Raw genomic sequence first — 16,368 nt, 5'->3', positions numbered from 1 at the left:
AATTGGCTTAAAGCTCAACATTCAGAAAACTAAGATCATGGCATCCAGTCCCCATCCCTTCATGGCAAATAGATGGGAAACAGTGGAAACAGTGACAGAATTTATTTTTTTGACTCTAAAATCACTGCAGATGGTGACTGTAGCCATGAAATTAAAAGACACTTACTCCTTGGAAGAAAAATTATGAACAACCTAGACAGCATATTAGAAAGCAGAGACATTACATTGCCACCAAAGTCTGTCTAGTCAAGTCAATGTTTTTTCCAGTAGTCATGTATGGATGTGAGAGTTGGACTATAAAGAAAGCTGAGCTCTGAAGAATTGATGCTTTTGAACCGTGGTGTTGGATAAGACTCTTGAGAGCCCCTTGGACTGCAAGGAATTTCAACTAGTCCATCCTGTAGGAGATCAGTCCTGAGTGTTCATTGGAAGGACTGATGAAACTGAAACTCCAATACTTTGGCCACCTGATGTGAAAAACTGACACATTTGAAAAGATCCTGATGCTGGGAAAGATTGAAGGTGGGAGGAGAAGGAGGTGACAGAGGATGAGATGGTTGGATGGCATCACCAACTCAATGCATTTGAGTTTGAGTAAACTCTGGGATTTGGTGATGGACAGGGAGGCCTGGTGTGCTGCGGTCCATGGGATCAGAAACGACTGAGCGACTGAACTGAACTGAAAAGATAACACAGTGCATATGACAGAATAATTTAACTAGTAATTAGTATATTGCATGCATTTAAAAATTTTTATTTTGTTTATTTATTTTAAAAATCTTATTTTATATTGTAGTGTAGTTAATGTTTGTTTCAGATATAAAGTGATGAGATTCAGTAATATATATATATTTATATATGTACACATTGTTTTTCAAATTATTTTCCTTTTTGGTTATTACAACATATTGAGTAGAGTTTAAGTGACCATAGTTGACAAATCGCATTGATTCAATGCATTTACATATTGCAGTGTTGTTTCTGGTATGCCTATATTTAGAACCTATATCACATTGCATATTATCCTTTCTTTGTACTGGTTAGGGTAATTCAGTTATAGTTTTTATCTAGTTTGATGTTTCTGGCATAATATTGTTGTAAGTATGTTTCATACTGTGTGTTAGATTTCTATGGGTGATTTATTACTAGTTGCAAGCGTGTACCCTTAAACATCAAGAGTATCACCGTCCCTTATCCCCTGGTGACTATCATTCTGATTTTCTTATGAGTTTAACTCTTTTAGATTATACATGGTTAAGTGTTATCATATGGTACTTTTCTTTCTCTTCCTTAGCAAATGTGCTCAGGGTCCATCCATGTCACTGCACGTAATTTTACATTTTCTAATTCACAACACCGAAATTTTACACTTTTGAAAATGTAATGTTATTGAATTCACTCTTAGACAAATAAAACAATGCAGTCAGAATTTAATTCTCCAAAAATATTATGGCAGAAATTTTGCTAGCCCTTCCTAATATCTACTTCCTTCTCTTCCCTTCTAAAAGAATTAAACATTGCAGTCTTTAGTTGGGTACATTTACATTGGCTAGAAATAATACTTTCCCCATTCCCTTGTGTTAGGTGTATAAATGTAAAATTACAGAAATAAAATTGAGATGGGTTCTGAAATGTCACAAAATGGGGAGCACTTTTTATTATCCAATTAGGCTGTTCCGCATGTACATATGATGCTTCCCAATTCATTCTATGAGGCTAGCATCAACCTGATATCAAAACCACACAAAGACATCATAAAAATAAAATAATATTACAGGCCAATGACACTGATAAACACAGATCCAGAAATCTTCAGCAAAATATAAATAATAAAATTAAAAACATATATTAAAGTGATCACGGACTTCCCTTGTGGCTCAGCTGGTAAAGAATCTGCCTTAAGTGAGGAGACCTGGGTTCAATCCCTGGGTTGGGGAGATCCCCTGGAGAAGGGAAAGGCTATCCACCTCAGTATTCTGGCCTGGAGAATTCCATGGACTGTATAGTCCATGGGATTGCAAAGAGTCAGACACGACTGAATGACTTTCACTAAAAGGATCATGCACCATGATCAAGTATGGTTTATTCCAAGGATGTGTTTTCATGAAATGAATAAAAATCAAAATTAAGCAAATGTAACTACATCAAAAAATAACAACAACAAAAAAAAGCCTTTGTACAGCAAAGACAATTATCAGCAAAATTAAATGGTCATCTATTTTGGATAGGAGAAAATATTTCAAATTATATATCTGATAAAGATCTAACCCTAACCCTAACCTTAATTACAAATAACCCAAAATATACAAATGAATTATTTGTATATAATTCATACACTCAACATCACAAACAAAGGAAATAAATAGCAACAAAATCTATTGAAAAATGAGCAGAGAATCTGAAAAGACTTTTTCCAAAGACATACAGATGGTCAACAGACACATAAAAAGATGCTCAGTATCACTAACCGTTAGGGAAATAGAAATCAAAGCACAATGAAATATTACCTAAAATGTCTCAGGAAGGATGTATTCAAAAAGATAAAAAGCAAGCATTGATTATGATGTAGACAGAAGGGTATATTTGTGCACTGTCTCTGGAATTGTGAATTGATGTAGCTGCTATGGAATACACTATGGAGGCTCTTCAAAAACTGGAAATAGAACTACAATACAATCTAGCAACTCTACTTCTGAGTATTTATATGAAGAAAATGAAAACATTAATCTGAAAAGCTGAATGTCAATCACATCACAAAAACACAGAAGACGTCTTAAGATGAAAAGCGAAGTTACACCGTGGAAGAAGCCGATACTTGCAAAACACTTATCTGACAAAGACTACCATCAAGAGCATGTTAAGAGCTTTCGAAACTCAGCAGTAAAAAATCAAAAGCACATGTTTAAAATTAGAAATAAGACTTGAATAGACGTATCACTGAAGAGGATATACAGATGAAAATAAAGCGCATAAAAGGTTTTCATCTTCATTAGAAATTAGAAAAATACAAATTAAAGTCAAAATGTGATAGGACCACCACCCTTCAGGGTGGCTTAAAAAAATTGATGGAAAAATGTAAAGAAACTAGATTACTGATGCTCTGCTAATGTATGCTATATAGTGCAACCACTCCAGGAAAAAATAGTTTGATAGTTTCTTTACTTTTTTTTTCCCTCAGCTTTATTAAGGATTACTATTTTACAAAATACAGCGTGTGATTAATGTAAATAATTCGGTGAGTTCAGCCATAAGTATACATTCTGGTACCATCATCACAATCAAGGTAATACACAAATCTACAGCTTCCAGAAGTTTCCTTGCCTCCGTTTGGGTTTTTGGGTTTGTTTCACTTTGCTTGTTTTTGTTTCCTGTGTTTTTTGTGGCAAGAATATTTTACATGAGATCTACCGTCTTAACAAATTTTTAAGTGCAAAATATCTTACTGTTAATTATAAGCAGTGCTTTTAAAACTAAATGTATTACTACTATATGATCCACCAATTGTACTGTTAGTCATCTATGCCAATTAAAGATGTGTGTGTGTGTGTGTGTGTGTGTGTGTGTGTAGTTGCTAAATCTCATCAGACTCTGTGACCCCATACACTGTAGCCTGCTAGGCTCCTCTGTCCATGAGATTTCCCAAGAAAGAATATTGGAGTGGGTTGCCATTTCCTTCTCCAGGGGATCTTTCCAACCCAGGAATCAAACAAGTGTCTCCTGCATTAGTAGGCTAGTACTTAGGGAAGCCCTAATTAAAGATTTAGATTCATGCAAGTATCTGTGCATAAATGTTTATAGCTTTTTTTATTCATAATAGCAAGCTCTGGAAGTAATACAACTGTCCTTTAGAGGATAATATTTAAACCAACTACGGTACATCAAATCATAGACTACCATTCGACCATATAAATAAGTGAGCTTCTGATACACGCAACATCCTGTCAGATCTCCCGAGAACTGTGTCATGAGCGAAAAGCCAGTCTCAAGGGGTCATATACTATATGATTCATTTACACAAGTTTCTTAAATTGTAAAAATGGATGACAATTTTGTGGACCTAAGGGTTTAAAGAGGAGATAGTAGCAGGGTGAATGAGGATTAAGAGGCAACATGAAGCATCTTTATGGTGATGGAAACAATCCATAGCTTGACTGTATCACTGCAATATCCCTATTATGAAATTACATTTTGTGCACGTGAATATACAATTATCTCAAGAATAAGAAAAAAATTTTAAACCGTATCTCCTATATGTGTTTGCTATGAAAACATGTATCTTGTGCAATAGGAATAGATAGTTTTTCTTTCCTGTCAAATACCTAGCCAATTTAGCTGCAGGTTCAAGCAAAGTGTCTAATTTATAGGTCTTTCTTCTCTCTGAGATATGTCGCTTTTTCTCATATGTTCTGAATTTAACTGTGCATTTAAAATAGTTTTATTCTATTTTATTCAGCATGTAGAGTGTCTGTAATGAGATTTCCTCCACATTATCCTGGCCCTGTAGATTGCTGGGTTTGGAAAGCTATGAGCCATTTTTTTTTTTTGCTTGAATTATTTCTTATACAATTGAATTTAAAGCAAAATAAACTTCCAAAAATATGACTGCCACTGAGGTTGCTATATTTTTTTCCCATTTTTCTCAGCTTTGCTTGTAAGTGATACTTTATTATTGCTATATATTTATAATATCGATCATAAAAGCTCTCAATTTCCCATTCATAGTTTCCAAAACTCGTGTCAAACTCATGATAAATGTTCCCATCAAAAAATGTTAAAACATTCATTTGTGAGTTTCAGAAAGTATTCCTCTTCCATGTGTGTCTGTCAGTAGAAGGAAAAGGAGTTTGATCTTGGTAAATTGAACAACCAGTTTTTCAACCCAGAAAGAAATGGGGGAAAGTTAATTTAGTGTACTAAATTGAAAATATTTGAACTCCATTTAAGAATATGAAAATATTTTTTTCAAAATATTGCTAATAAATACAATTAGTTTTGAAGATGTACAAGTCTGTACTTTATACTTACCCTGATCAAATGTATATTAATCTCAAGTATATTTCCATTCAAAACACCTGAAAAATATTGTTTCCATTTCTACCCTAAACTATTGATAGAGTAAAGCAAGTAAGAGGTTTGGATGAGCGTTCTAATTCTTTTGCCCAAGCCTATCCCAGAAGCTGCGGAGACACTGAAAAGCACAAAAGACATACTCTTAAAAGTTACGTGGTGCTAATATGGAAAATATATTAAGCTGTCAATATATGTAATGATCAGATGATATGTATGCCATGATACAACTATAATGTTAATAAAATGCTCAGGGGTGTTATTTGGAATCTTGATGGTATAGTTATGTCCATTAATCCTATTTATAGAATGATTCTAATGATAAAATGGTCTTAATGAACTTATTGTAACAGGTGTACTCACTACCCTTTGAACTTGTCATCATCTCACTTAAACCAAAAGCAGATCCCCAATTATAGGTGTGATTTGAACAGCAAGAAAATATATTGATTTCAAAGGTTAGACCTCAAAGACAAAAACGCATGCTTTCTGTCCTTGGGAGCTTATATACTATTGAAGATCCTACAACAGGTATTTCATTTTTCCTCTATTGAATATCACTCAGAGTTTTGACGGATACAAGCTGAAAAATGGATATTCAGAGAAAAGTTTAATAAAATGACCGTCTGCACAGGTTTGGGCGAGATGGAGGGAAACTCTGAGTCATCGGGTGAGACCCAGAAGGCGTTCCCTGCTGCGCCTGAAGCCGGGTCGGCAGCCAAGCCGGGCGGCGCCGCTCGGGGCGCTGTGCGGGCAGCGAGGCCGGCTTGCAGGGCCGCCTCCTCGCGGGGCGCGCGGCCGGGCCACAGCCACCCCGACCGCGTGGGGATTGAGGAAAGACACCGCCAGATCGCGTTCTCCTTCTCCCTGAGGCCGGAACCAGCGAAGGGCCAGAAGGCACGGAAGGCCACTCAGGCAGTTCCTACAGAACAGCATCTCAAGGCACCGCGTAGGGAGAGCAGAGGCGGAGCGAAGGTCCGGGAAGGTCTGCAAGTCTGCCCAGCGCGCACCGCCAGTGCTGATGGCCTTGACGTGCTCCGCTTAGTTAGGACAACTCAGCTTGATCCAAAAGCAAGAGCAGCTTCATGGGGGCCTGGGAGCCTCCCTGTAGTCTATTTACTTCTCCTTGATGCTTTTGAACTGTGGTGCTGGAGAAGACTCTTGAGAGTCCCTTGGACTGAAAGGAGATCCAACCAGTCCATTCTAAATGAGATCAATCCTGGGTGTTCACTGGAAGGACTGATGCTAAAGCTGAAACTGCAATACTTTGGCCACCTCATGAGAAGAGTTGACTCACTGGAAAAGACTCTGATGCTGGGAGGGATTGGGGGCGGGAGGAGAAGGGGACGACAGAGAATGAGATGGCTGGATGGCATCACCGACTCGATGGACATGAGTTTGAGTGAACTCCGGGAGTTGGTGATGGACAGGGGGGCCTGGCGTGCTGGAATTCATGGGGTCGCGGAGAGTCGGACACGACTGAGCTACTGAACTGAACTGAACTGAACTGAACCAACCTTCAACACTTCATTATATGCAAAACCAGATTTAGGATTTCTGAATTAAAATAATTCCATTTCCCTTTCAAAAATATTTTTTGATGTGGGCCATTTTTAAAGCCCTTACTGAATTTGCTACAATGTCGTTTCTCTTTTGCATTTTGGTTTTTGGCTAGGAGGCATGTGGGATCTTCACTCCCCCACCAGGGATCGAACTTGCACTCCCGGCATTGAAAGTCGAAATCTTACCCACTGGACCACCACTGAACGCCCTCACTTCCCTTGGTTTAAAATCAAGACAAAAATTATATATGGGCTTTGATATTTTAAGGTCAAAATCAAATGAGGTAATAAAATATATAATATATTCATGGAGTCATTAACCTCACCCAGTTCTTCCATTACAGGACTAAAAGAATGTAGTCTAATTTTAATAAATGATAGCACCATTAAGAATTAAGTAAATTAAGCTATCAGCAAGTATATCAAATATAGATGACCTTTGAATTACATGCTCTTCCTTTCCACCCAGGAATAGTAGGCAGTTCACTCAAACTCCTTTTGTCTATTTGATATTTTGCTGTATCTCAATATCAAGTACATTGACAAACATTTATCTTACTAAGAATTACTGAATTTGAAGCTGGATATTAAAAATCATAATTAGATGACGTATGTGTTGAAGAAGGAACAATATATGGGGAATATAAAATCTTGGATAAAAGGCCTCTATTAAATCACTTTGAGATTTTAAATTAACAACTTACAATTACAACTTTCAAAAATTTAAATACGGAAGGCCAAAATGGGCTACTTGTAGCATAAAATAATGTTTTTAAATATGTTTTCTAGATTCAGTGAAGTCAATACACTACAATTTTCTTATTAATGTGAATGTAATGACTTAAGACAAGTTAGATTTTATTAAATGTAGATGTTGAAAAGCCAATACCCACACACACACTCACACACACACACACCTTAACGATATTGTATTGTGTATGCGTGCTCAGTCATGTCCAACTCTTTGCAACCCCAGGGACTGTAGCTGCCAGGTTCTTCTGTCTATGGAATTTTCAAGGCACGAATACTGGAGTGGGTTGCCATTTCCTACTCCAGGGGATCCACCTGATCCAGGGATAGACCCCGTGCCTCTTACATCTCCTGCATTGACAGGTGAATTCTTTACCACTGAGCCACCTGGGAAACCTAACTATATTAGAGTTGAGGGGTATTAATACATTTTTTAAAATTTTCAAATTGATGATAAATTACTACAGAATCAAAAGAGAGTAGCAAGTTTAAAAATCTCATTTATTTTTCACTTTCATGAGGCTTGTGAAATATGAACATTACTAATGTTATTTAAATATTTGCAGAAATAAGTATGTAGGATTCCATCTTATTTTTTTTTCTGTGATGCATTTGGGTATTTCAATTATTTCTGACATGTTATATGCCAACAAATACTCTGCAAAACTTGCCTGGAATATATTTTTCTTTAGGCTTTTTCACTTTGTTTTATTGCTCATTTTCATTCCCCAAAGCATATGACATCTATGGTGCTGTAAATGTAATTTAAAGGAATCTACTTGTGACAATAAGAATAGTAAATTCTTGTATTTGAACAGAATTATAACTTTAAAAGCATTTCCATTTTAAATAAATGTTTTATCCTATCTTTATAATGAAATATTTTATGTATTATAAGTTTTTTCTTCTACTAGTAATTCTCATGACCCAGGAATCTTCAATGTTATTACTCTCAATTAAATTTTGTCACTATTCTCTATTCTAAAATTTATTTTCTTTTGCAAATAAGTTGTCTGGTCTTTTAAAAACAGATGTTGGTTTTCCAATATTTTTACCTTCCTGGATAATACCCTTAATTGTGTTTTTTCTTCCCCTTTCCTTTTGGTCACATGTTAGAAACTATTTTTTAATCTACAGATCACCTACTGCTTTCCCTTCCTGTAATCTTTTCATCGACCCCCAAAAGTTATGTTATTTCAAACCAGAGACATTGTTTTACTCAGTCTTCCCTCTCCATGCACTCCTCTTGCACAGGCAATGAATCTCTTACCTGAGATGGTAGTTATTTATTTTTAAAAACCTTTTGTATTTTGGCTCCAGTTTTTCTATTTCTTCTGATCACTTCTGGATGGTCCAATAACCTCTTCCTCCAGTCACTAAATTCTAATTCTTTAAGTATAGTTTTCAATGATACTTCTTTGGAAATTTCTTTTGTAGTTCCTAGGACATCTCAAGTATTTAGTTTCTACATTATGCTTTTCATTGTTATTTTTCTCATAGTTTGTATTTTCAATTTTTTTTTTAAGCTCTCCCTACAGTAAGATCCCAGAGGTCTTAGTTCTTACTTGGATTTTAATATACCTAGTGTTAAGAAATTAGCTTAATTAAGAAATATAGCTGGAAAACAGAAATTCTATTCCTAAATATTTTTACACTTTTCTTTTTTTATTTTTTCTACTTTCTCTTGTAACTCAATTGTTTCTAAATTTCTCATCAGCATTACTGGAGAAGTTTGACGAAAACAGACCACATAATGAATGATACAATTGACACCACTTAATCTTTGCCTAAACTGCTAACACCAACACTTGCTATATATCTTTCATGTTTATTCTTTGTGTTTTCTGCTTCCTTTTGCTGATATTTCCCCCTTCAAACTGTCTTCTAATCTGTCTCTGACTTTGTAATAATGTCCATTTCATCTGTGATTTCAAACGAAGTTGGTTTTTGCTCCACCTTATCTGGCTTATATGTTGCTGCTGCTGCTGCTGCTGTTAAGTCGCTTCAGTCGTGTCCGACTCTGTGCAACCCCATAGGCGGCAGCCCACCAGGCTCCCCTGTCCCTGGGATTCTCCAGGCAAGAACGCTGGAGTGGTTGCCATTTCCTTCTCCAGTGCATGAAAGTGAAAGTGAAGTCGCTCAGTCGCGTCCGACTCTTCGCGACCCCATGGACTGCAGCCTACCAGGCTCCTCCGTCCATGGGATTTTCCAGGTGAGAGTACTAGAGTGGGGTGCCATTGCCTTCTCCAGGCTTATATGTTACATGTATTAAATCTTCTCTCCAATGGTCCTATTATCTCCAAGGTGATTCCATTATGAACTTATAACTGATAAAAAGTCCTGTATCATTCTGTATAGTCAGCTTCCAAATTTGTTCTTCTTACATAATTTGCATGTTTATTGAATGTCTGCATATGAAAAAGTGTGTGAGATTATTTAGAAGGATAATTTTCTCACTCTCATTTTAACTCTTTTAAATCATTGAACATGAGAATACAACTCAAATACTTGAATAGTCTCATTGGAACACACTATTGCATTATCTGTAACCACAAGTATAACATTTAATCAAAATTTTTCTTTAGTCAATTATTTTTTTGGAATAGACTGCAAGCTTTTAAGTTCACCAATCCGAGCTAGACTTTCATGGCCGTATAAATTTACACATAAGCCTTTCTTAGACTTGACAGTTGTGTACAGTTCATTACTGTTAAGGATTTCCATTCCTTTGTTCTTTATGTATTGTTTGTTAATTAATAGTAATTGCACCTTACATTTTATTGTGGTATTTATTTGCTCTTTTTTCCTTCTGAAAAAAAAATGTATTTGAAATATCTCAATCCTTTCATGTACTTTGTAAATTGTGCAATGAGAGATCATATTTAATGTTTTATTGTGATGTTTGAATAGAAATTCTCTTTCTCCCTTACATTAAATATTCAAATATTTCCTTGTATATTTGCTATCTACTTGTATCTTTACACTCTTGCTTTCCTTACATTTTTGTTCAGTAACAAATGCATGGCTTACCTTGTGACTCAGTATTTTCTAAAATTCTCATTAGACTGGCCAGAGAGTAAGGTTAATAAATGAAAGGATCAAATGTGTAAATCAAATTACTACTTGGAACTACTCAATATTGTATTCAAATCATGATGAGCCAGTTTGTTATTGTTGGGCTGTACTCCACAGGACTGAAAGGCTTATATCTGTCTAACTGTAAGAGCAAAGAAAGAGCCCGAGTTAATAACAGAGACATCAATGGTTTAATGGATGGAGGAGCTTCCATGTCTAAAGCAAGGTCCTGGAACAGTACCCCACCCTTTGCAGCATAAGGTGGGCAGCATGTGGTCGCAGTCTTTTTTAGAGGGGACAAGGAAAGGAGAGATTGCCAGTTACAGGGGAACTGATGTCAGGTGGGCTTGTTAGTTACTAGGGAGCCGGTTTAGGGGCACGCCCCTCACTACCCTTTCAACAAAATCTACCACTAGCTGGGCCTCGGGAAAATACTTAGAAAGGTGAAGCAGGACTGGTCAGGCAGGGGACATACAGAGAACGAGGGAACAGCCATCTTGAGTCACCTGGCCGTACAGTTACGCACTATTTTCTTTCATATTTTTACTTTGTGTTTTCTTTGCTTATATTTTCCTAAGGTTAAAGGTTCATGTTCCTCTTATTGTGAATCTATCATTATTGATTAGTGTTTGTACTACATAATCAAATTTAAAATAACATTAAAAGAACACTTAAGGAAGAGAAAGTTCTGTCATGAGAACGTTTGATACGGTAATTTTTATTTTCTGCAGTAGTCCTGAATGTCTTCCAAAATGTCCCTGATAATGTCAAGAGCTGTGTTGTTGTTGCTGTTGTTTTAGTCACTAAGTTGTGTCAGACTCTTGCCACCCCAAGGACTGTAGACCACCATGCTCCTCTCCCCATGGGATTTCCCAGGCAGGAGGAGTAGAGTGGTTTGCATTTTCTTCTCCAGGGGATCTTCCCAACTCAGGGACTGAACGTGTATCTCCTGCATTGGCAGGTGGATTCTTTACCCCTGAGCCACAAGGGAAGCCCTGTCTAGAGCTGCATGAGTGCTCTATCCCTGCTGTTTTGTTCTTGTTCAGTCACTAAGGTGTGTGGAACTCTTTATGACCCCATGGAATGCAGCAGGCCAGGCTTCCCTTTCCTACACTGTCTCCCAGAGTTTGCTCAAATTCATGTCCATTGACTTGGTGATGCTATCTAACCATCTCATCCTCATCCTGGGCCTGATATTTGGTAAAGAATTAAGACAAAATTACTACTGCTAAATATATACAGAGGAGAAAAAAATCCACCTTTGGATAGATCTTCTTTACTATGAGAAAGATCATGTAAAAGCTTCTCTTAATTACAAAAAAGTAAAATGAGAGAGTGTGCCATTATGTTATTTAAATTCTGAAATAAAATCTTTTGTAATTTTATGAAACTGTAATTCCCCAAACCCTATGGAATACCGAGAAAACAGATGGTTTGAATAAGGAAAACACTGGTCTTCTGAGAGAGAAAGGGCAATAACACATTTGCTTTCTAGAATTTGAAATTTTAAAAATCATTCAGAAGAAACATGAACCTTGTGATCAAATTAACCTAGAAGGAATGAACATCAAAAGCACTGAAGTTGAACTGATCAGGAAAAAAGACATGTTCTGAATTGATGACCTGAACTTGATTACAGAGGATTTGATTTTACATATCAGGTGGCTTACTTCACTCAGGACACAGATATTATAGCTTTGTTTCTGGGTTTCAAGAACATAGAATTAAGTGGAATCTATAAAACTGTCATATAACAAATTATTAATGGATGGATTAGATGATGATTCAATAATACACAATCGCATAATTTCATTGGCTCAAAACAGGTTTTATAACTGCATAGGCAATGCTGGTTGGTAGGGACATTTGCTAATGTTTACCAGTTAAAGCGCAGGCAGATAAAGGTTCTCTGTAAACATATACTGTAATGATTTTCTCAGCAAAGGAACAAATGATTAAAAAAAATCACTTCTTAAATGATTTCATGCAAAAGTGGGAAAGATTGCTTATGTTTCTCACATTTCATTGTCTAAAGCACATCATATGGCCATGCTTAACGTAAAAGGTTCAGAGAATCTGAACTCTATGTCTTGAAGTATAGTACAAGAAAGATTGGTGAGCAGCACAGCTGACTGCTTCAGCATGACGTGTTTAAATATTTTGCAAAGACTTCTTTACATTTTGCCAATGCTAGATGTGCAGTTGTCTAGACATCACTTAAGTTAATTTACAGTGATATGATTCAGTGAAGCCAAAAAGAATTATCCACCAGTTTAAAAATTCTCGTTGTGTTTGATTTAGCACATTTCCCCTTCTGTCCCTAAATTTTATTTCTCGTGCACTTAATACTGTACCACAAAAAATAGATTAAAGCATCAATATATATTTTAAGTGTCATAAAATATAAGAAAATGCATTTTTAAATGTAAACTAGTTTAAATAGTTTGAATGTTTGGGCTTTCATTTTGGTAAAAACAGTTCATTCTTCAGATTTTTTTAATTGGCATATACTTTACATTTTTGTTTCATTTTATTTGCTTCTTTTATTTCAGGCCTTTTCATTTTGTAAATTATTCTACCTGACTTATATCTCAGATTTAGCACTTTGTCTGCCTCTGGTGGCTCAGAGGTTAAAGCATCTGTCTGCAATGCGGGAGACCTGGGTTCGATCCCTGGGTTGGGAAGATCCCCTGGAGAAGGAAATGGCAACCCACTCCAGTACTCTTGCCTGGAGAATCCATGGACATAGGAGCCTGGTGGGCTACAGTCCACGGGGTAGCAAAGAGTTGGACACGACTGAGCGACTTAACTTTCAACTTTACATTATTGATTCATTTTATTTACTTCTTTTATTTCAGGCCTTTTCATTTTGGAAATTATTCTACCTGACTTATATCTCAGATTTAGCACAGTAACCAGAAAGGTTTGGATATTTAGCAAATAAACAAATGAAAGAATAAATAAGAAGTCATTTATACATTGTGCTTTAACCATATGACCATAGAGGCTTTTAGAACTTATAACGTCTAAAGTGGGCTTCCCAGGTGGATCAGTGGTAATGAATCTGCCTGCCAATGCAGGATACTCAGGTTCAAGCCTGGGTCACGGAGATCCCCTGGATTAGAAAATGGGAACCCACTCCAGTATTCTTGCCTGGAGAATTACACGGACAAAGGAGCCTAGCGGGTTACAGTCCTTCAGGTCGCAAAGAGTCAGACAAGACTGAGCAACTGAACACACGTGCTAATGTCTGGTATATTTAAAAAAATAAAGCTCTTTTGCCTCCTGTGAAGAATAAAACATTAACTATTAGTCAAACTTTGATTTTTTTTGCTATTGATCAAAGTCTACTGAAACCTCATAAATTACTGTCAAACACTGATTTGCAGAATACCACCCAACTATGCGGTGATTTATGTTACAAACAGTATGAAACAGTCTATCTTTTAATACTAATCAATCCATGTCTTTGCTGATAATCCACGTGATTTGTAATGAAAAATATATTCTTATTGATGCTACTGTTATAATGTTGTGAGCTTTGGGAAGGGAAGAGGTAGTTTAACCTTACAGGTGTCTCCTGATATCGCAGCAGCTAAAAGTGTAGACTAGAATACTCTTTTTGTTGTTACTGTGTAGATCAATATATAAAAATGATTTTTTGTGAATTTTATCATGCAGTGACTTCACTTGGAATTCAATTTGTCTCTGGAGATTTAATTTTGCTATTATTTCAGTTCGGTTCAGTTCAGTCGCTCAGTCGTGTCCGACTCTGCGACCCCATGAATCACAGCACGCCAGGCCTCCCTGTGCATCACCAACTCCCGGAGTTCACTCAAACCTATTATTGAGGGCTTTACAAAATAAGGCCTCAATGAATATTAGAGTAAGAAGTTTTCCTAATAGTTTACAATAACTTTAAGATGAGATAGTTGAATGGCATCGCTGAACCGATGGACGTGAGTTTGAGCACAGTCCGGGAAACAGTGAAAGACAGGGAACACTGGCATGCTGCAGTCTGTGGGGCCACGAAGAGTAGGACGCAACTCAGTAAATGAACAGCTACAACAATCACTTTAATTTTTGCCTGGCATGGGGTGGTCAGTGTCACAGCAAGCACTGCCAATAAGTACCAACTTCCAAAAAATATTTTACAGTAAACATCAAAAGTTTTAACACAATTTTATTATAATCATTTATCTTTAATAGTATAGATTAATTAAATGTGATAAGCAAAGCTTTTAATTCAAAAGTTAAAATGTTTTTATTGCACTGTTGTTCATGCTCACTGAAGAAGAGAAGAGATATTTTTAAATGAATCCTAATTATCTTGTAGATAAACATTATCTTACTCTGACCCAAGAATAATTATATATTCTGATTTTCCTTAAACTGAAGACTATTCTTCCTTTAATAACAGAAGTTATCAACTCCACTAAATTTTTCTTTGGCATATACTTGCTTATTTAAAATAGTTGAGCCTCTGTAAAGAATCAGTGTTCTATTTCAAGTATTTAGTCTTTAACACAAGCCAGACACATTGATTATATATGGAAGACTTCTAAAGCTAGACAAGCTGAGAGTCAAGGTTGGAGAGTTGAATACTTCCAATCAGAAAGAAGCTCTTAACTATCAGAGAGTCAATCCCTCCAAAAACAGCATTTGAAACTCAACAAGATAATAAGTCACCGCATGAAAGCATGATGAAGACTTTTGGCTCTAAAATTATCTATCCAAAGAAAGAAAAATGAGGATGCTGTTGTGTATAATCTGGGATTTACATGGAAATATAAGATTAGCATAGTGTTTAAATATAAAAAAATTTTTTGAATAAGAAAATTCTAAAATTTAAAGAGTAAGATGTCTTCCCAATTACTCTTCTCTAGTGGGTCAGATGGTAAAGAATCTGCCTGCAGTGCAAGAGACCAGGATTTGATCCCTGTGTCGGGAAGATCTCCCGGAGAAGGGAATGGCTACTCACTCCAGGATTCTTGCCTGGGAAATCCCATGGACAGGGGTCTAGTGGGCTACAGTCCATGGGGTCGCAAAGAATCAGACATGACTGAGAGACTAACACTGAAATAATCACGCAAAATGCAATGAACTAAAGTACAGTTACAATGATCCAGTACAGTGTGAAGTGAGACTTTTTTGGTTGCTTCGAGCCTTAGTTGTGATATGGGGGGTCAACACCGTGTCATGTGGGACCTTTCATTGTGGTACATGTGCTGTGGGTAGAGAAAATAGTGGTCCGATTCAGGCCAATGCACGCAAGAGTCAGAGCATGTGTTTCCAAGGATCTCTTCTTCTGCTCCAGGGACCTAAAGATCATGTCTTTCAGATGGTGCATTTACAAAACGGTGGCGTCACATCTATCATCAGGAGTATTTGAATGGACACATGGAGCAGAGCCCTCATAGACGAGATCTGACAAGCATTATGAGCAATGAATCATTTTTGGTTGGACTAAGACCTGAGACTTTCAGGCTTTCTGCTATTGCAGCATATATGAACATATCCTACTCCATCTTACAACCTCTTGCCAAGGGCATTTGCTGCAATGTCACCAATGAAGTCTAATAATTTTTCCTTATAATATTCAATCAGGTAACTGGGGACAATGGACTCCCTGAGTGTCTTGTTCTAGTTAACCTTAAAACCTTAGTCAAATTCTGTCAGGTGATGTTTTCATAACAAACAACTCTTAAATTTCAGTGTTTGAAACCAAAAAAGATTTATTTCTCTTACAACACCTGTTCGCTTGGCTGCAGGTTAGCAATGGCTCCGATGCATAGGTAGTCTTCATTGAAAGAGAAGACCATTTAGGGGCTACATGGATGAAAGATAGATATATTGGGGAAGCATACATGGATTTTTAAGTTTCTGCTCAGTAGTAGCACTTGTCATTTTTACA

Source organism: Moschus berezovskii, chromosome 16 (assembly GCF_049115385.1).
Source record: "Moschus berezovskii isolate FMDL1 chromosome 16, NW_MosBer_1.0, whole genome shotgun sequence".
Lineage (NCBI taxonomy): Eukaryota > Metazoa > Chordata > Mammalia > Artiodactyla > Moschidae > Moschus > Moschus berezovskii.
The sequence above is the reverse complement of the archived record's forward strand: the minus strand, read 5'-3'. Positions refer to the sequence as shown.